Source organism: Mustela putorius, unplaced genomic scaffold, assembly GCF_011764305.1.
Source record: "Mustela putorius furo isolate JIRA1106 unplaced genomic scaffold, ASM1176430v1.1 tig00003923_pilon_pilon_pilon, whole genome shotgun sequence".
Taxonomy (NCBI): domain Eukaryota; kingdom Metazoa; phylum Chordata; class Mammalia; order Carnivora; family Mustelidae; genus Mustela; species Mustela putorius.
The window spans coordinates 11,391,505-11,413,312 of record NW_025422068.1 but is presented as its reverse complement, the minus strand read 5'-3'; the positions used below and the strand labels follow the sequence as shown (position 1 = coordinate 11,413,312).

At 41.1% G+C, this 21,808-nt stretch overlaps 1 long non-coding RNA gene across 1 annotated transcript; it reads left to right on the top strand.

Moving 5' to 3' along the window:
• Positions 1–57: 57 nt before the first annotated feature.
• LOC101690186 lies at positions 58–20,010 on the top strand. The gene is made up of 2 exons (XR_201348.3): positions 58–968; positions 19,393–20,010. It is a non-coding gene; the product is annotated as an uncharacterized LOC101690186 (long non-coding RNA).
• Positions 20,011–21,808: the final 1,798 nt, after the last annotated feature.

Below are 21,808 nucleotides of genomic sequence, written 5' to 3'. Positions count from 1 at the left end.
AGAGTGGCTGCTTTCAGTTTCTATTCCTGGAAAACACTCCAGTTCTCAAAACAGGCCTGAACCGGTTCCATCTTCAGCTTTCTGGAGGGTGGGGGCTTTTTGGCGTTTGCCCTGGTTTGTGCAGGGTAATTTGAACACTTTCAGCCCAGAGGCTGAGAGCAGCTGCCTTATACCTAAGAGTCTTACTCTGATGCCAGTGTCCAGACGGGTGAGAAGTCCATATTCAACCCCCTTGAGGCTGGCGGCTCAGATGGGTGCAAACACTGCCTGCCAAGTTACTCCTTAGGGCTGCCCAACATGCTCAGCTCAGCGGCTAACTCCCTTCTGCCTGCAGAGATCAGACTGCAGAAGTGACATCCATGGTGGATTTCTCTTCCTGCCCCCCTGGTGTCAATATACCTGCCCCAGCCAAGTGAGGGTCTGAGCTCAACACAGCTCATGAATGACTTGATGAGTGTAAAAGCTGTGTGAACTCTCAGGGATTGTTCTATCCTCATCCTCCTGTGGGAGCAGCAGTGAAAGACCCCCAGGGTGTTTGTGTTCAGAAGGGAGGCCCCAGGAAGGGGGCTGTGTGACTTTGACGGGGTGAAAAAGGAGGTCTGTTGTACAAAGTTTCTGCTGAGATTGCAAATGTCCATAACAAGTTATGAAATCCTTCTGTGGCTAAGATCCTGTGACTTCGTCATTGTCATCCTTGATTCCTCCCCTGGGTCATGAAAGAGCAGCTGACAGGTTGTGCAGAGGAAAGGCAAGGATCATTTTAGTGAGCCCGTTACAAGGGACATGGCCAACAGAAGGAGCTGCCTTTGAACTTTGACACCACAGAGGAGGCAGAAGGCTGGAAGGTTTGGACTATACTTGTTCCAAGATCCCAATGGGGCCCTGAGCATGGGCCTTCATAGGACCCTTCTTCCTGAGGGACATTCACCACACTAGGCCATCAGCTGCACTGCAAATGTCCTACCTGGGTGAGTCTTTTCCTATAATTGTAGTTCCCCTACGCCATGCTCCTCCATGTAATGAGGGCATTGGGAGGAAGAATGAAGAGAGAAGCCTACTCTTTTCCTGTCCCTGTTGCAGATGTCTCACCCAGTTAGAGGAAGGGCTGAACCAGGACAGGGGACATTTCTGTTCTACAAAAGTCTGGGGATTGTGTATTACACTGACTGGACATCTACTCATCTGAGTGGAACCAGGAGAGGAGGGATTTCTAAGCCATTCGTTCCTAAGAAGAATTTATTTCCCTTTTCTCTGAACAGAGAGAACATAACAACATCTTTATAAATCATATTTCCTCATTTCCTAATGGTGATTTAGGAGCAGGAAGTCTGAGCTGGACCTTGAGCTGTGTATTCTGGGACATCAGCTCCCAGCCCCTTGGGTGCAGAGGACACTGTGGACCTCAGCCAACCCAACAGAGAGCACCATGTCCAGAGTGATTCTCACATACTGCTGGGGAGCAGATGAGCCCTGGGGAGCCCCTGATGGGAGTTTTTTCTCACCCTCAACAAAGAGCCCCATCACTGCCAGGGTACCTGGGCCTCAGAGGATTTTCCTGCCTTCCTACTGAGAACTGTAATTGGCTGTCTGTGTGTGCTTCTTTGCATCCATGGCCAGTTGTCAAGGTCATGTATGAGCCTGCATCTTTTCCTTGCCATTGCTTTTACCTGGAATTTCCATCTCTCTTGCCCAGTGCTTCCTCCCTGAATGATTTCTCAGTCTTTGTCCCATCATTGCAGTGATTGTACGTCAGATGGAGAACATTTCTCTGATGTCCCCAAAATACTGCAGGAGGGAGAGATTCACGACTGAGTACACACAGAATAGACAGAGCAACAATCTGAAAAGAACTAAGATATTTGTCTATTTTATATCTTTTACTTACTCATGTAATATAATGATCACTTAACACTGAACAATCATCCCAAGAAACAGAACATCTCTAACCACTTATATCTCCTCGTGTGTTCCTATTTACTCTAGCTCTGTCCCCAGCCCCTGGGTGACAATGTCATGCAATGTGTTTATGATTCTTTTATTTGTGGTGTTATCACTTATATACGCATGCCTAAACAATATATTGCTTAGTTTTCTTGAAGCTTTATTTAAGGGGTGTTCTATGGGTCCTTAATATTTAATCTTTTTTTGAAGATTTTATTTATTTATTTGACAGACAGAGATCACAAGTAGGCAGAGAGCAGGCAAAGAGAGAGGGGGAAGCAGGCTCCCTGCTGAGCAGAGAGCCGACGCGGGGCTCAATCCCAGGACCTTGAGATTATGACCTGAGCCAAAGGTTGAGGCTTAACCCACTGAGCCACCCAGGCACCCCAATATTTAGTCTTAACACTACACTAAAAGATTTATTCCTCTCTATATAACTATGGTTCATGCTTTTCGATGCTGTGTAAGTCAACTTATTTATCAGTTTTCTGTCAACGCCTATCCTCTCTGTTTTGCAGTTATGAAGACCTCTGCTGGGAGCATATGTCCACATGTCTTCTGCACATTTTTGCAGAATGACTCTTTGGTATAGTGTTAGGAGTGGAAATGCTGAGTCCTAAGGCACATGGATGTGCCATTTTATGATTTGGCTGTATTGTTTCTTCAAAGTGATTGTATTGATATACATTCCCAGCAGCCACGTTTCAGAGATTCTATCAATCAACATTCTCACCAGTACCCAATTTTTCCTGACTTTTGAAAATTTGCAGTCAAACTAATTAACACTGTCATCTTGTAGTGCACAGAGGTGCATTTGTCTCATTAGTAGTTAATGTGCAGTATTTTCTCTATTTTTTGCCCAAATATATTTCTTTTTTTTTTTGAGAAAGTTCTATTCATGTCATGCTGAATTTTTTTCTCTTTTTCCTAGTGATTTCTGGAATCTTTAAAATCTTTCCTTCCATTGATCTTTTTTTGGTTACATTTTGTGCAAATTATCTTCTTCAGATTTGTGGATATTTTTAGACTTTTTTTTGTATTTGATTTCATAAAAAAAACTTTACACTTTTCTAGAGGCAAAGGTATCACACTGGTCCATCTGTTTTATACAGCTGTCATCTTGGTATCTTATTTTTTTTAATATAAGCTTTTAAAAATTTATTTATTTTCAGCATAACAGTATCATTATTTTTTCACCACACCCAAGTGCCCCATGCAATCCGTGCCCTCTATAATACCCACCACCTGGTACCCCGACCTCCCACCCTCCCACCACTTCAAACCCCTCAGATTGTTTTTCAGAGTCCATAGTCTCTCATGATTCACCTCCCCTTCCAATTTACCCCAACCCCCTTCTCTCTAACTCCCCATGTCCTCCATGCTTTTTGTTATGCTCCACAAATAAGTGCAATTATATAATTGACTCTCTCTGCTTGACTGATTTCACTCAGCATCATCTCTTCCAGTCCCATCCATGTTGCTACAAAAGTTGGGTATTCGTCCTTTCTGATGGAGGCATAATACTCCATAGTGTATACGGACCACATCTTCCTTATCCATTCATCCGTTGAAGGGTATCTTGGTTCTTTCCACAGTTTGGTGACCGTGGCCATTGCTGCTATAAACATTGGGGTACAGATGGCCCTTCTTTTCACTACATCTGTATCTTTGGGGTAAATACCCAGGAGTGCAATGGCAGGGTCATAGGGAAGTTCTATTTTTAATTTCTTGAGGAATCTCCACACTGTTCTCCAAAGAGGCTGCACTAACTTGCATTCCCACCAACAGGGTAAAGAGAGTTCCCCTTTCTCCACATCCTCTCCAACACATGTTGTTTCCTGTCTTGCTAATTTTGGCCATTCTAACTGGTGTAAGGTGATATCTCAATGTAGTTTTAATTTGAATCTCCCTGATGGCTAGTGATGATGAACATTTTTTCATGTATCTGATAGCCATTTGTATGTCTTTATTGGAGAAGTGTCTGTCCATATCTTGGTATTTTTATACAGGTTTCATCTCCTTTAAGAAATCTTTCCCTAAGAACAGCTATGTTCTCTTCTTCAGTTCCCATTGAAATTTAGGTCCTAAGTCCATCAGGAGTTGATTATCATAGGTGAAGTAAGTAGAGATTCAGTATCCTCTATCCATATGGAGAACCGGTTTGTCAGCTCTGTTTACTAGATGGTGCCTTCTATACCCACTGACATCCCATGTATGTCTCCCAAGCAACAGAATTCCACACATGCCTGAGTCCCATCCAAGACTGTTCCTTTCTGTGGGCCAGTTTAGTCTACCCCTGTGCCAGCATCCAATTGTCTTAGATACTATAGCATGGAAATAAATCTTACAGCTCCTCTTGTAGATCCTTATAGATATAGAACCTCCTATGTTCTTCTTCTTATAGAGATATTTTGTTATTTTTCCTCCTGACCCGCCATATAAATCTTAGAATCTAGGTACCTTGTTCCCTTTTTTGTGTCCATTTCCCTGGTATCTTACCAAATTTCCCCAGAGCACCTCCTGGTAGTGGAAGTTGTTTATGAGTAATTCCCATAACCTGCCAGGGAAATCTATGCCCAAGTGGGATGATGGGGCAGCCAGCAATAGGGGCCCTAAAAATGAAAGAAATGGAAAGACAGAGAGAAGTTATAGTCTTTTTTCTTTCTGATGGGAAATACTTCTCAGTCACTGAAAGCTTTGGAAGCTTGTTCACAACCTTCTTCCCTGTCCCCAGGGCTTGCCTGGGAGTCTTGGCTAGATGACCTCACAGGAGTTATCTGAGACCTGTCTTTCATGGTCCCTGGTGTTTCTCTGCCTCCCCCTGCTCCCTGAGCCACTGAATGCATAAGATCATCATGTTTCTTTTCCCGGAACTGCTTGTTCTGCAGAGAAACAGTAGTTTCACTTTCGTGTCCTGTAAATATGGGCCTGCAACTCTCAGCCAAGCTTTCCTGAGGGGGGCCTCAAGTCAGAGGCTGTCATCCTTTCTGTTGTTTTCACACTTTCCCCGGGCAGGACAGAGCCTCATGGCAGTGACTTCAGGAGCACTCAGTGCCTGCATTTCTCAAGGAGGACAGGTCTGTGGAGTGTTCCTATATCAGGGGCTCCTGGTATACTCCACTAGACTCTGAATTTTCTGTTGTGTTAGTGGAAATATTTGTGATACCCGACATCAGAAGCCCCTTTTTTTCTTGGAGCTGATGAGTGAACAAATTATGTATGTGAAATGATGGGAAGAACTTGGAGAACTGAGCTTTGAACTTGCAGAACTGAGCAGTTAAGTTTGGCAAGTAGAGAGCAAAGATTCCATTGAGTTCCTTGTGCCATTCTCTTTGCAGAGGAGAGAACTATTGTCTGAAGAGATCTCTTCTCCTTCCTTTTTAAAAAGCTGAGGGACACCTGGGTGGCTTTGTTGTTAAGCATCTGCTCAGGTCATGATCCCAGGGTCCTGGGACTGAGCCCTGCATTGGGCTCCCTGCTCAGCAGGAAGGCTGCTTTTTCCACTCCCACTCCCCCTGCTTGTGCCGCCTCTTTCACTGTGTTTCTGTCAGATAAATAAATAAAATCTTAAAAAAATAAAAAATAAAAATGTGAACATTGTATGAAAATTTAAAATAAGCAGAATTTTTACTAGGTGACTATGATTGGAAACTAAATTATGTTGTAATGTGAATCAGTCCTTCACTACCATAGTGCTGTTTAAAACTCTGAGTTTTTGTAGCCATAGCAATATAAAATAATCCTTAGTTGGGCATTATTTTTGTCCATTCAGGCCCTAACAAATTCGACAGACTGCATGGCTTATGAACAGAAATTTACTTCTCATACTTCTGGAGGTTAGAAAAACCCAGTTAAAAGTACCTGTAGATTATATAGTTAGAGCTCATTTCCAAGGTGGGCATTTCTTCCTGTCACCTCACATATTAGAAGGGGCAAACTAGCTCTGTAGGGATCTTCTGGTGATGACCAGTTTGGAAAAGGACAACAGCATTTGCCATTCTTAGTCTCTTAGAGTCTAAGTAGGATGTAGGACATTGGCAGTTTCTGGGGTAACTTGGAATTGGGAAAGTATGTCTGGAACACCAGCTGGACCTCTGGTAGATTAGGGACTAGGGGTGGGTTTTCAGGGACAAGAGGTCTAACAGACCTCAGACAATGTATAACAATGCTCATGTCTATCTGCATAGGAGAAACAGTCCCTATTGCTGGACACCAACTCCATCCTTTACAGATGATGTCAGTGAGGTGGACTCTTGTGTTGTGCTTTATGTCCATTGATGATGCAGATGTTTATTACACCTTCCTAGAATAAAGCAGCATATATATATTTTTCCCATCACCCTTTCCCTATGATGATAAGATGGGGGGAAATATGGGGCTCGGTCTGCATTGGGTTCATTCACAAATATTCTTTTTCTTTTTTTTTTGTAAATATATATATACATATACACACACATACATACATATATACAGATGTATATATGTATACACACACACACACACACACTCACACACACTCTATCTTTATCCATTCATCTGTCAATGGACATCTAGTCTCTTTTCATAGTTTGACTATTGTGGACACTGCTGCTATAAACGTTGGAGTGTAAGCGCCCCTTGGGATCACTACATTTGTATCTTCAGGGTAAATACCCAGGAGTGCAAAAGCTGGGTCTATTTTTAATTTTTTGAGGAACCTCCATATTGTTTTCCAGTGTGGCTACACCAGCTTATATTCCCACCAATAGTGGAAGAGGGTTCTTTTCTTGTGTCTGTTGGTCCTTCTGGATGTATTCTTTGGAGAAATGTCTGTTTGTGTCTTCTGCCCATTTCTTGACTGGATTATTTTGGTTTTTTTGGGTGTTGAGTTTGGTAAGTTCTTTATGAATCTTGGATTCTAGCCCTTTTTCTGATAAGACATTTGCAAATACCTTCCCCCATTATTTTGGTTGTCTTTTTGTCTTGTTAACTGTTTACCTTGCTGTGCATAAGCTTTTTATCTTTATGAAGTCCCAATAGTTCATCTTTGCCTTTCTTTCCCTTGCCTTTGGAGATATGTCTAGGAAGAAGTTGCTGCAGTTGAGGTCAAAGAGGTTGCTGTCTGTGTTTTCTAAGATTTTGAAGGATTGCTGTCTCACAGTTTGGTATTTCATCCATTATGAGTTTCTTTTTATGCATGGTGTAGAAAATGGTCCAGTTTGATTTTTCTGCATGTGGCTGTTCAATTTTCCCAACACCATTTTTTGAAAAGACTTGCTTCTTTGGATATTCTTTCCTCCATTGTCAAAGCTTAGTTGACCATAGAGCTGAGAGTCCCTTAATGGGTTCTCTATTCTGTTCCATTGATCTATGTGTCATCTGTTTTTGTACCAGCACCATACTGTCTTGATGATTACAGCCTTGTAATATGGCTTATAGGCTGGAATTTTGATGTCTCCAGCTTTGGTTTTCTTCCTTAACATTCCTCTGGCTATTTGGGATCTTTTCTGTTTCATACAAATTTTAGAATTATTTGTTCCAGCTCTGTGAAAATGTTGATGGTGTTTTGATAGGTGCCGCTTCCTGACGGTGCATGGGAGAAGAATGAGGCACAAACAACTCAGATGCAAGAGAAAGGGAGCAGGGGACAACAGTAGAAAAGACTGTTGTCCCAAACAACTCCTCAGTCCTGCTTTTATTGGATAGAAACGGTAATCAACAGAAGAGCCGAAGAAGGCCAAACATTAGTCATATGCCTTGTAGATAAACAAGAAGGAAGGCAAAATATGTCTGGACAAACAGTATAAAGTTTATAGTTGAGCAAGCACATTCAAAGGACTTATTCAACTAGCCACAGGCACTCTTGGGGAGGGGTGGGGGTGGGAGGGAAGGGGAAATAACGGAAAAATGAAGCAGGCCGCTTTCCTCCTTGAGCGGGCGCAGCGTTCTCAGCTGCTTGGGATCCTTGAGGCAGGTGGTGTTCCTCCCTGAACAGGCTGGGCATCCCCCGCTGCTCAGCTTCAAGGCTGTATATCCGTCCTCTCCCCCAGAGGCCTGTTGCCAGTATGTGTTTTTCTTAAGACTATATCTAAACATGCTTGATAACTAGTAAAATTTCTCATGGGTTATATTTTAAGTAATACATTGTTATGAGGGACAGTTGCAGATAGGGATTGCCCTGAGTGTGTAGATTGCTCTGGGTAGCATAGATATTTTAATATCTGTTCTTCCAATCCATGAGGATGCAACATTCTTCCATTTCATTTTTAAAAATTTGTTATGTTATGTTAGTCACCACATAGTACTTCATTAGTTTTTGATGTAGTGTTCCATGATTCATTATTTGCATACAACACCCAGTGCTCATTGCAACACATGCCCTCCTTAATACCAATCATTGGGCTAACCCATCTCCCTGCCCCAAAACCCTCAGTTTGTTTCCCAGAGTACATAGTCTTCATGGTTCATCTCCCCCTCTGATTCCCAACCCTTCAGTTTTCCCTTCCTTCTCCTGATGTCCCCTATTCCATTCCTTATTTTCTGCATGAGGAACCATATGATAAATGCCGTTCTCTGCTTGACTTATTTCACTTAGCATAATCCATGTCAATGCAAATGGTGGATATTCATCCCTTCTGATGGCTGAGTAATATTTCATTGGGTATATGAACAACATCTTCTTTATTCATTCATTTGTTGAAGGGCATCTTGGCTCCTTCCACAGTTTTTTATTTCTTTGTGTCTTTCTCAATTTCTTTCATGAGTGTTCTATAGTTTTCTGAGTACAGATCCTTTGCCTCTTTGGTTAGGTTTATTTCTGGGTATCTTATGGTTTTTGGTATAATGTAAATGGGATCGACTCCTTATTTTTTACACATTGTTAGTGTATAGAAATGCAACCAATTTCTGTGCATTGATTTAGTATCCTGACATGTTGTTCAATTGCTGTATGAGTTCTAGTAATTTGGGGGCAGAGTCTTTTGGGTTTTCCACATAGAGTATAATGTCATCTGCAAAGAATGAGAGTGTGACTTCTCCTTGTCAACTTGAATGTCTTTCATTTCTTTTTGTTGTCCAATTGGTGCGGCTAGGACTCCTAATACTAAGCTGAAAGATAGTGGTGATAGTGGATATCTCTGGCACGTTCATGACCTTAGGGGAATAGTATTTGCTGTTGGCTTTTCGTATATGGCTTTTATGATATTAAGGTATGTTCCCTCTCTCCCTACACTGTGAAGAGTTTAATCGAGAAAGGATGCTGTGCTTTGTCAAATGGTTTTTTGGCATCAAATGAGAGGATCATATGTTTCTTGTCTTTTCCTTTATTAATATGGTGTGTCATGTTAATTGATTTTCAAATGTTGAACCACCCCTGCATCCCAAGAATAAACCCCACCTGGTTGTGGTGAATAATCCTTTTAATGTACTGTTGGATCCTATTGGCTAGGATACTCTCACTGAATATGTAGGCATCCATGTTTATTAGGGATATTGGTCTGTAATTCTCCTTTTTGGTGGGGTCTTTGGTTTTGGGATCAAGGTAATGCTGAACACATAGAAAGAGTCTGAAAGTTTTCCTTTTTTTTTTCTTTCAAAGAAAATTTCTATTTTTGGAACAGTTTCAGGAGAATAGGTATTACTTCTCCCTTAAATGTTTGGTAGAAATACCCTGGGAAGACATCTGGCCCTGAGCTCTTGGTTTTTTTGGGGAGATTTTTGATTATTGCTTCAATTTCGTTGCTTGTTATGGGTCTGTTCAGGTTTTTTATTTCTCCCTGGTTCACTTTTGGTAGTTTATACTTCTCTAAGAATGTATCCATTTCTTCCAGGTTGCCTAATTTGTTGGCATATATTTGCTCATAATATGTTCCTATAATTGTTTGTATTTCTTTGGTGTTGGTTGTGATCTCTCCTCCTTCATTCATATTTTTATTAATTTGGGTCCTTTCTCTTTTCTTTTGGATAAGTCTGGTCAGGAGTTTATCAAGCTTATTAATTCTCTCAAAGAATCAGCTCCTAGTTTCATTGACCTGTCTTACTGTTCTTCTGGTTTCTATTTCATTGATTTCTGTTCTAATCTTTATGGTTTCTCTTCTTCTGTTGAGTTTAGGTTTTATTTGCTGTTCTTTCTCCAGCTCTTTTAAGTGTAAGATTAAGTTGCATATTTAGGACTTTTCTTATTTCTTGAAAAAGGCTTGTATTGTTATGTATTTCCCTCTTAGGACCATCTTTGCTGTATCCCAAAGATTTTGAACAGTTCTGTTTTCATTTTTATTTGTTTCCATGAATTTTTAAAAATTCTTCAGTTTCCTGTTTGACCCATTCATTCTTTTTTTATTTTTAAGGTTTTATTTACTTATTTGACAGAGATCACAAGTAGGCAGAGAGGCAGGCACAGGGGTGTGGGGGTGGAGCAGGCTCCCTGCTGAGCAGAGACCCTGATGTGGGGCTCAATCTCAGGACCCTGAGATCATGATCTGAGCCAAATGCAGAGGCTTTAACCCACTGAGCCACCCGGGTGCCCCAATCCATTCATTCTTTAGTAGGATGTTCTTTTACCTCCATGTATTTGTGTTCTTTCCAAATTTCCTCTTGTGATTGAGTTCCAGTTTCAAAGTACTGTGGTTTAAAAATATTCAGGGAATGATCCCAACCTTTTGTTACTGGTTGACCTGATTTGTCACCCAAGATGTGATCTATTCTGGAGAATGTTCCATGTGTACTCAAGAAGAATGTGTATTCCGTTGCTTTGGGATGGAATGTTCTTAATATATCTGTGAAGTCCACCTGGCCTAATGTGTCATTCAACACCCTTGTTTCCTTGTTGATCTTTTGCTGAAATGATCTGTCCATTGCAGCAAATGAGGTGTTAATGCCCCCTACTATTGGGGCACCTGGCTTAAAGGTGCCCCAATAGTAGGGGACTGCTGCTCTGCTTTTGGCTTAGGTCATGATCCCAGGGTCCTAGCATTGAGCCCCACATTGGGCTCTTTGCTCAGTGGGAAGCCTGCTTCCTCCTCTCTCTCTGCCTACTTGTGATCTCTGTCTTTCAAATAAATAAGTAAAATCTTTAAAAAGTTCCCTACTATTATTTTCTTATTATTCATGTGTTTCTTTAATTTTATTAATTTGCTTATATAATTGACTGATCCCAAGTTAGGGACAAAAATATTTACAATTGTTAGGTCTTCTTGTTGGATAGACCCTTTAAGTATGATACAGAGCTCTTCCTCATCTTTTATTACAGTCTTTGGTTTAAAATCTAATTTGATATAAGGATTGCCAGCCCAGCTTTCTTCTGATGTTCATTAGTATGATAAATGGTTTTTTACACCTCACGTTCTTTTTTTTTAAACTATTTTAAAATTTATTTTCAGTGTAACAGAATTCATTGTTTTTGCACCACACCCAGTGCTCCATGCAATGCGTGCTCTCCATAATACCCACAACCTGGCTCCCCTAACCTCCCACCCCCTGCCCCTTCAAAACCCTCATGTTGTTTTTCAGAGTCCATAGTCTCTCATAGTTCATGTCTCCCTCCAATTTTCCTCAACTCCCTTCTCCTCTCCATCTCCCCATGTCCTCTGTGTTATTCCTTATGCTCCACAAATAAGTGAAACCATATGATAATTGACTCTCTCTGCTTGACTTATTTCACTCAGCATAATCTCTTCCAGTCCCATCCATGTTGCTACAAAAGTTGGGTATTCGTCCTTTCTGATGGAGGCATAATACTCCATAGTGTATATGGACCACATCTTCCTTATCCATTCATCTGTTGAAGGGCATCTTGGTTCTTTCCACAGTTTGACAATTGTGGCCCTTGCTGCTATAAACATTGGGGTACAGATGGCCCTTCTTTTCACTACATCTGTATCTTTGGGGTAAATACCCAGTAGTGCAATTGCAGGGTCATAGGGAAGCTCTATTTTTAATTTCTTGAGGAATCTCCACACTGTTTTCCAAAGTGGCTGCACCAATTTGCATTCCTACCAACAGTGTAAGAGGGTTTCCCTTTCTTCACATCCTCCCCAACACGTATTGTTTACTGTCTTGTTAATTGTGGTCATTCTAACTGGTGTAAGGTGGTATCTCAATGTGGTTTTAATTTGAATCTCCCTGATTACACCTCACTTTCAATCTGGAGGTGTCTTTGGGTCTAAAATGAATCTCTTGTGGACAGCATTTGATAGGTTTTACTTAAATTTTTTTAAAAAATTTTTATTAACATATAACGTATTATTAGCCCCAGGGATACAGGTCCATGGATCGCCAGGTTTACACACTTCACAGTGGTAACCATAGCACATGCCCTCCCCAATATCCATAACCCAACCACCCTCTCCCTCCCCTTATCCCAGTAACCCTCAGTTTGTTTTTTAAGATTAAGAGTCTCTTATGGTTTAAGAGTCTCCTGTTCCTATCTTGTTTCATTTTTTCCTTCCTTACTCCCCAACCCCCCACATTGCCTCTGAAATTCTTCATATTAGGGAGATCATATGATAATTGCTTTTCTTTGATTGATTTATTTCACTCAGCATAACACCCTCTAGTTCCATACACATCGTTGCAAAAGGCAAGATTTCATTTCTTTTGACAGCTGCATAGTATTTCATTGTATATATAAACCACCTCTACTTTATCCAGTCATCTGTTGATGGACATCTAGGTTCATTCCATAGTTTGATTACTGTGGACATTGCTGCTATAAACATTCAGGTGTATGTGCCCCTTCGGATCACTACATTTCTATGTGTAGGGTAAATACCCAGTAGTGCGAATGCTGGGTCATAGGGTAGCTCTATTTTCAACTTTTTGAGGAAACTCCATGCTGTTTTCCAGAGTGGTTGCACCAGCTTGCATTCCCACCAACAGTGTAGGAGGTTTCCCTTTTCTCCAAATCCTCGCCAGCATCTGTTGTTTCCTGACTTGTTAATTTTAACTATTCTGACGTGTGAGGTGGTAACTTACTGTGGTTTTGATTTGTATTTCCCTGATGCCAAGTGATATGGAGCACTTTTTCATGTGTCTGTTGGCCATCTGGATGTCTTCTTTGCAGAAATGTCTGTTTATTCTTCTGCCCATTTCTTGAGTGGATTATTTGTTCTTTGGGTGTTGAGTTTGATAAGTTCTTTATAGATTTTGGATACTAGCCCTTTATCTGATATGTTGTTTTCAAATATCTTCTCCCATTCTGTCAGTTCTCTTTTGGTTTTGTTGACTATTTCCTTTGCTGTGCAAAAGCTTTTGATCTTGATGAAATCCCAATAGCTCATTTTTGCTCTTGCTTCCCTTGCCTTTGGCGATGTTCCTAGGAGGACGTTGCTGCGGCTGAGGTTGAAGAGGTTGCTGCTTGTGTTCTCCTCCAGGATTTTGATGGATTCCTTTTGCACATTGAGGTCCTTCATCCATTTTGAGTCTATTTTCATGTGTGGTATAAGGAAATGGTCCAATTTCATTTTTCTGCATGTGGCTGTCCAATTTTCCCAACACCATTTATTGAAGAGGCTATCTTTTTTCCATTGGACATTCTTTCCTGCTTTGTCGAAGATTAGTTGACCATAGAGTTGAGGGTCTATTTCTGGGCTCTCTATTATGTTCCATCGATCTATGTGTCTGTTTTTGTGCCAGTACCATACTGTCTTGATGATGACAGCTTTGTAATAGAGCTTGAAGTCCGGAATTGTGATGCCACCAACTTTGGCTTTCTTTTTCAATATTCCTCTGGCTATTCGAGGTCTTTTCTGGTTCCATATAAATTTTAGGATTATTTGTTCCATTTCTTTGAAAAAAAAATAGGATGGTATTTTGATAGGAATTGCATTAAATGTGTATATTACTTTAGGTAGCATAGACATTTTCACAATATTTGTTCTTCCAATCTAGGAGCATGGAACATTTTTCCATTTCTTTGTGTCTTCCTCAATTTCTTTCATGAGTACTTTATAGTTTTCTGAGTATAGGTTCTTAGCTTCCTTGGTTAGGTTTACTCCTAGGTATCTTCTAGTTTTGGGTGCAATTGTAAATGGGATTGACTCCTTAATTTCTTTCTTCTGTCTTGTTGTTGGTGTAGAGAAGTGCGACTGATTTCTGTGCACTGATTTTATCTCCTGATACTTTACTGAATTCCTGTACAAGTTCTAGCAGTTTTGGAGTGGAGTCTTTTGGGTTTTCCACATATAGTATCATATCATCTGTGAAGAGTGATAGTTTGACTTCTTCTTTACCCATTTGGATGCCTTTAATTTTTTTTTTTTGTTTGTTTTGTTTTCTGAGGCTAGGTCTTCTAGTACTATGTTGAATAGCAGTGGTAATAATGGACATCCCTGCCGTGTTCCTGACCTTAGTGGAAAGCTTTCAGTTTTTCTCCATTGAGAATGATATTTGTGGTGGGTTTTTCATAGGTGGCTTTGATAGTATTGAGGTATGTTCCCCCTATCCCTGCACTTTGAAGAGTTTTGATCAGGAAGGGATGCTGTACTTTGTCAAATGCTTTTTCAGCATCTATTGAGAGTATCATATGGTTCTTGTTTTTTATTAATGTGTTGTATCACATTGATTGATTTGCAGATGTTGAACCAACCTTGCAGCCCTGGAATAAATCCCACTTAGTCATAGTGAATAATCCTTTTAATGTACTGTTGAATCCTATTGGCTAATATTTTGGTGAGAATTTTTGCATCTGTGTTCATCAAGGATATTGGTTTGTAGTTCTCTTTTTTGATGGGATCCTTGTCTGGTTTTGGCCTCATAAAATGAGTTTGGAAGTTTTCCTTCCATTTCTATTTTTTGGAACAGTTTCAGGAGAATAGGACTTAGTTCTTCTTTAAATGTTTGGTAGAATTCCCCTGGGAAGCCGTCTGGCCCTGGGCTTTTGTTTGTTTGGAGATTTTTTTAAAAAAGATTTTATTTATTTGACAGGCAGAGATTACAAGTAGGCTGAGAGGCAGGAATAGAGACAGGAGGAAGCAGGCTCCCCACTGAGCAGAGAGCCTGATGTGGGGCTGTATCCCAGGACCTGGGGATCATGATCTGAGCCGAAGGCATAGGTTTTAACCCACTGAGCCACCCAGGCGCCCCTTGTTTGGAGATTTTTGATGACTGTTTCAATCTCCTTACTGGTTATGGGTCTGTTCAGGCTTTCTATTTCTTCCTGGTTCAGTTGTGGTAGTTTATATGTCACTAGGAATGCATCCATTTCTTCCAGATTGTCAAATTTGTTGGCGTAGAGCTGCTCATAGTATGTTCTTATAATTGTCTGTATTTCTTTGGTGTTGGTTGTGATCTCTCCTCTTTCATTCATGATTTTATTTATTTGGGTCCTTTCTCTTTTCTTTTGGATAAGTCTGGTCAATCTTATTAATTCTTTCAAAGAACCAGCTCCTAGTTTCATTGATTTGTTCTATTGTTTATTGGGTTTCTATTTCATTGATTTCTGCTCTGATCTTTATGATTTCTCTTCTTCTGCCTCGTTTAGGGCTTCTTTCTTGTTCTTTCTCCAGCTCCTTTAGGTGTAGGGTTAGGTTGTGTACTTGAGACCTTTCTTGTTTCTTGAGAAAGGCTTATACTGCTATATATTTTCCTCTCAGGACTGCCTTTGCTGTGTCCCACAGATTTTGAACCATTGTGTTTTCATTATCATTTGTTTCCATGAATTTTTTCAATTCTTCTTTAATTTCCTGGTTGACCCATTCATTCTTTAGAAGGATGTTGTTTAGTCTCCATGTATTTGGGTTCTTTCCAAATTTCCTCTTGTGATTGAGTTCTAGCTTCAGAGCATTGTGGTCTGAAAATATGCAGGGAATTATCCCAGTCTTTTGTTACTGATTGAGACCTGATATAGGACCGAGGATGTAAACTATTCTGGAGAATGTTCCATGTGCATTAGAGACGAATGTGTATGCTGTTGCTTTGGGATGAAATGTTCTGAATATATCTGTGCTGTCCATTTGGTCCAGTGTGTCCTTTATGGCCTTTATTTCCTTGTTGATCTTTTGCTTGGATGATCGGTCCATTTCAGTGAGGGGAGTGTTAAAGTCTCCTACTATTATTGTATTATTGTTGATGTGTTTCTTAGATTTTGTTATTAATTGCTTTATATAGTTGGCTGCTCCCACATTAGGGGCATAGATATTTAAAATTGTTAGATCTTCTTGTTGGACAGATCCTTTGAGTATGATATATGTCCTTCCTCATCTCTTATTAGAGTCTTTGGCTTAAAATCTAATTGATCTGATATAAGGATTGCCACCCCTGCTTTCTTCTGATGTCCATTATCATGGTAAATTCTTTTCCACCCCCTCACTTTAAATCTGGAGGTGTCATCAGGTCTAAAATGAGTTTCTTGTAGGCAACATATAGATGGGTTTTGTTTTTTTTTTTTTTTAAAGATTTTATTTATTTATTTGACAGAGAGAAATCACAAGTAGTTGGAGAGGCAGGCAGAGAGAGAGAGGGAAGCAGGCTCCCTGCTGAGCAGAGAGCCCCATGCGGGACTCGATCCCAGGACCCTGAGATCATGACCTGAGCCAAAGGCAGCGGCTTAACCCACTGAGCCACCTAGACACCCAGATGGGTTTTGTTTTTTTTATCCATTCTGTTACCCTGTGTCTTTTGATTGGGGCATTTAGTCCATTAACATTCAAGGTAACTATTGAGAGATATGAATTTTGTGCCATTGTATTGCCTGTAAGGTGACTGTTCCTGTATATTGTCTCTGTTCCTTTCTGATCTACTACTTTTAGGCTTTCTCTTTGCTTAGAGGACCCCTTTCAATATTTCCTGTAGAGCTGGTTTGGTGTTTGCAAATTCTTTCAGTTTTTGTTTGTCCTGGAAGCTTTTTTTTTTTTAATGTATTTATTTGACAGAGAGAAATCACAAGTAGATGGAGAGGCAGGCAGAGAGAGAGAGGGAAGCAGGCTCCCTGCTGAGCAGAGAGCGTGATGCGGGACTCGATCCCAGGACCCCGAGATCATGACCTGAGCTGAAGGCAGCGGCTTAACCTACTGAGCCACCCAGGCACCCCGTCCTGGAAGCTTTTTATCTCTCTTTCTATTTTCAAAATGATAGCCTAGCTGGATATAGTATTCTTGGCTGCATGTTTTTCTCGTTTAGTGCTCTGAGTACATCATACCAGCTCTTTCTAGCCTGCTAGGTCTCTGTGGATAAGTCTTCTGCCAATCTAATATTTTTACCATTGTATGTTACAGACTTCTTGTCCCGGGCTGCTTTCAGGATTTTCTCTTTGTCACTAAGATTTGTAAATTTTACTATTAGGTGATGGGGTGTGGACCTATTCTTGTTGATTTTGAGGGGGGTTCTCTGTACCTCCTGGATTTTGATGCTTGTTCCCTTTGCCATGTTGGAGAAATTCTCTCCAATAATTCTCTCCAATATACCTTGTGCTCCCCTCTGTCTTTCTTCTTCTTGTCTTATCCCAATTATTCTAATGTTTCATCTCTGGTGTCACTTATCTCTTGAATTCTCCCCTGTGGTCCAGTATCTGTTTGTCCCTCTTTTGTTCAGCTTTGTTATTCTCTATCATTTGATCTTTAATATCACTAATTCTTTCTTCTGCCTCATTTATCCTAGCAGTGAGAGCCTCCATTTTTGATTGCACCTCATTAATAGCTTTTTTGATTTCAACTTGGTTAGATTTTAGTTCTTTTATTTCTCCAGAAAGGTCTTTTATGTCTCCCAAGAGGGTTTCTCTAATATCTTCCATGCCTTTTTCGAGCCTGGCTAGAACCTTGAGAATCGTCATTCTGAACTCTAGATCTGACATATTAGCAATGTCTGTATTTATCAAGTCCCTAGCTTTTGGTACTGCCTCTTGTTCTTTTTTTTTTTTTTTTTTTCTGGTGAATTTTCCCCCCTTGTCATTTTGTCCAGATAAGAGTATATGAAGGAACAAGTTAAATACTAAAAGGGTGGCAAAGACCCCAGGAAAATATGCTTTAACCAAATCAGAAGAGACCCCGAATCGTGTGGGGGAGAAAGGGTATAAAAAGAGGTTCAGAGAAAAAAAAAAAGAAACAATTAAAAAAAGAAAACAAATAAAGAAAAAATATAAAAAAGAAATATATATATTAAATAAACTAGTTAAAAACCTTAAAAAAAGTGTATAAGTTAAGAAAAATTTAGCAGCAGAAGAAACAAAATTGAAAAAAAAAACCCACTCCATATTAAATTAACAGCAAGACTAATTAATCATGGGGGGAAAGCCATGAGCTCAGTGCTTTGCTTTCTCCTTCTCTGGAATTCCGCTGCTCTCCTTGGTATTGAACCTGCACTCCTTGGTAGATGAACTTGGTCCTGGCTGGATTTCTCGATCTTCTGGGGGAGGGGCCTGTTGTAGTGATTCTCAAGTGTCTTTGCCCCAGGCAGAATTGCACTGCTCTTACCAGGGGCCAGGTTGAGTAATCCGCTCGGGTTTGCTTTTGGGAGCTTTTGTTCCCAGAGGACGGGAATGAAAATGGCAGCCTCCCAGTCTCTGACCCAGAGGATCCGAGAGCTTGGGTCCCCACTCCTCAGTATCCTCAGAGAATAGTGCCCAATAATACCCGTCTCCCTGGCCTCCAGCCGGGCATCGAGCTCACCCAGACTGCGACCAGTTTAAGGTAACCCCAAGCTGAGAGCTCACTCCTCGGCTCTGTCTCTGTAGCCGGCTTCCCCGTTCTAATACCTGTAAGCTCTGTGACAGTCAGACATCCCCGATCCTTCTGTAACCCTGTGGGACCTGGGGCCACACTGACCCCACGTGGGCTGCACCCCGGTTTAGCCTCTGGAGCAATGTCCCTCAGTGGAACAGACTTTTAAAAGTCCTGATTTAGTGCTCCGTTGCTCTACCGCTTGCTTTGGATTCACTTCTCTGCCAGTCCTACCTTTCAGAAAGTGGTTGATTTTCTGTTTCTAGAATTGCTGTTCTTCTACTCTTCGATCTCCCATTGGATTTGTAGGTGTTTTCAATGTTTAGATAAGCTATCTAGCTGATCTCCTGCTACCTGATGTAGTCTCAGCCTGCTACTTCTCTGCCATCTTGACTTCTCTCCCCTCTTATGTTTTAATTTTAATGATGACTTGCTGGCCCCCAAGATTAAGGAGGTAGGTGAGAAATTCCACTTTGTTAGGATCAAGGTGGACAATGATTTATACAATGAAGGGAAAAACAACCATGTCCTTCAAAAAGGACAGAGTTTTTCAGTAGATATGAGACAATTGCCTAGCTACCCTCAGCAATATCAGAGTGCCTGAGCTATGCTTTTCCTTGGCTTCAAACTTTGACATAAATGGCTGATTTCCTAAACCTGGTGAAGACTCTGCTGAAGGAAACCCTGTTCATAAACACTATACCTTGTGTTGATTTTGCCTAATTTGTCTGATGCTTTCATTGAAATGAAGAAAGCTTTACTCAATTGAGAAGCTCTGGCTGGATGCTCTGACATCACTGACTTTCATTTTCTTCCACATCAGGGCCTGCTTCCATGACTCTGATTTGCCCCAGCAGAAGAAGTGCTTGAATCTTTATTTTAGCTTGGATGTGAAGTCAGTCAAAGGGATTTCCAGGAAGTGGACATATCTGTGAAGAATATCAAGAGTTTCACCAGTCCTTGAGTCTCTGGTTATTCCTGGAGAATAACTACATAACAGCCAAGGCCATGAAGTGTGCTGAAGGTCATTGCTTGGTGAACGAAGGCCTCCAAACCATTCTCTTTCAGTTTTTGAAAATATACTTTCTACATCTGCAATTCATTTGAAATCATGTATACAGTGGCCAGTGATGCTATAAAACTCTCACATGAGACTTTAGAGAGTCAATGGTGTGGTAATCTGAGAAAAGCTAAGAAGTGTTCCTTCTCTACACACTGAAGCTTACCAATTGGCAGTTTGGTGAGCTTGTTATGGTTAAGAGCTTTGGCTCACAATCCAGTTGTCTTCATTTATTCACTTTCTTACCTGTTTATTCAGCATTAATTGAATAGTCACAATTACGTGAAGATCTAGGGCTCCTTCAGCAGACCTCAGCCATTGCCTGAGTACTTTCCAAATGTGTAGTATAGATACTGCAGCAAATAAAACAAACCAAGTCCATGCTCACATGAACCTTCCTATTAGGGGGGAAATACAAGAAATAGTGGAGAAATGAAAAGGTGACATGGAGTCCAGGAGTGGTGGTGCTATGAAGAAGAATAAAGAAGTATAAGCAGAGAGGGAGGCCTCTCTGAGGACTTGACCATTGAGAAGAGACACAAAATATGCATATGTAGGATTAGTGTCCCTGGTGGAGGGAACAGCAAATTCTAAGGTCATTAAAAAGGCAAGGAGCTTGCCACGTCCATGATTACCTGGGGGGCCCCTGGGTTGCAGTATACAGTAGTGTGCACAATGGGAGAGTGTTAGGAAAGGAAGGCTTACAAATAATCATGGACCAGTGATGTAGAATACTGGAGGGCTTGGTAATTTCTTGAGAAGTTATTCTAATTATGATGAAACCACTGAAGGGAGGCTTTGGAAGGAGTTTGGCAGATAGATGATCAAGGAGTCTGACTAGATAAGCCTAAAGAACCTAACGTGCCTATTTAGTTGTTCAGTGAGAGAAGGCACAGGATTGGTTGAGTGAGAGACAGAGGGTGTGAAAAGAGCCTGGACTCCAGATGTATTTTGAATATAGTCCTGCCAAGGTTTGTTGACCTGCTGGGGGAAGATAAGGGAGGGGAATCATATGCTGGATTTGTCCTGAGCATCTGAATGAAGAGAAGTGCCTATCAAGGAGTTAGGGAAGGCTCTAGGAGAGTAGCTCTGATGCTAAGGGTGAAGCAGGGGAGTCAAGAATCAGGAGCTCAGAAATGGAACTATGAGACTTGAGGTGTCTGTTTGAATTTGGAAAGGAGATGCTGTGTGTGATGAGGGAGCAGGAGGCTGGCTGAGGACAAAGCAAAAACTGGCACCTTGCACCCCCTCTCTACCTGCTCCCCTCAGTAATGTGTGTGACACTCCTCAGGCACCCCTGACTGCCATAAGCAAGAAACAAATAGTTAACTTGCAGAAATCACAATCCTGCAGGACAGGAGTTTCCCTTGGTTTACCAATGTCCTGGAGATTTACAACAAAGAAGCTATCTTAACAATAGCACAATTTCCAGAGGCAAATAACTCAGTTCCTCAAGCCCTAAATAAAGTTAAATTTCTTCTAAACCCAAATCTCATTAACAAAGATGCTTGATAGCAGAAATGTGAATGGCTTGCCAAAAGACAACATTGATCAAGCAGCAAGATCTCCAGTATCCCTGCACCTTGTAGGCCCTCTTTAGCATATGAAAGCTTGGTTGAAACCTCCCTTTTCCCTCACCTTCCCCCAGCCGCAGGGTACATAACCTGCAATCCCTCACAACCCCGGGCAGCAGCTCTTTCTGCCCACGGGTCCTGTCCCCGTGCTTTAATAAACCACCATTTTGCACCAAAGATGTCTCAAGAATTCTTTCTTGGTCATTGGCTCCAGACCTCAGCCCATCAAACCTTACCTAGGTTCTAGAAATTCATCATGTGCACAGGTGGATATTTGTCTGAGGGTGAGCAGAGAGCATGGCTGTGCACCTTTCAAGATGTCTAACTTAAGGCATATCACTCAAAAGCATTTCCTTTTACCCTCAAAATAGGGATTGAATCACTCATTAAGGGACCTTGTGGGGATACAAAGTCCTAAGGCAATTTAACATTTACTAAAAGAAGTATGGGACAGTGAAAGTGCTCCATGGAGACACTGGAACTATTAGGAGGCACAACATAGGTAAATTAACTTAGGACAAAGAAATTTGTCATCACAAACCTTCTCTCCAGGGAACATCTGGGTCGATTTGTTAACTGCCCCACCACCCCAAATTGGTATCCAC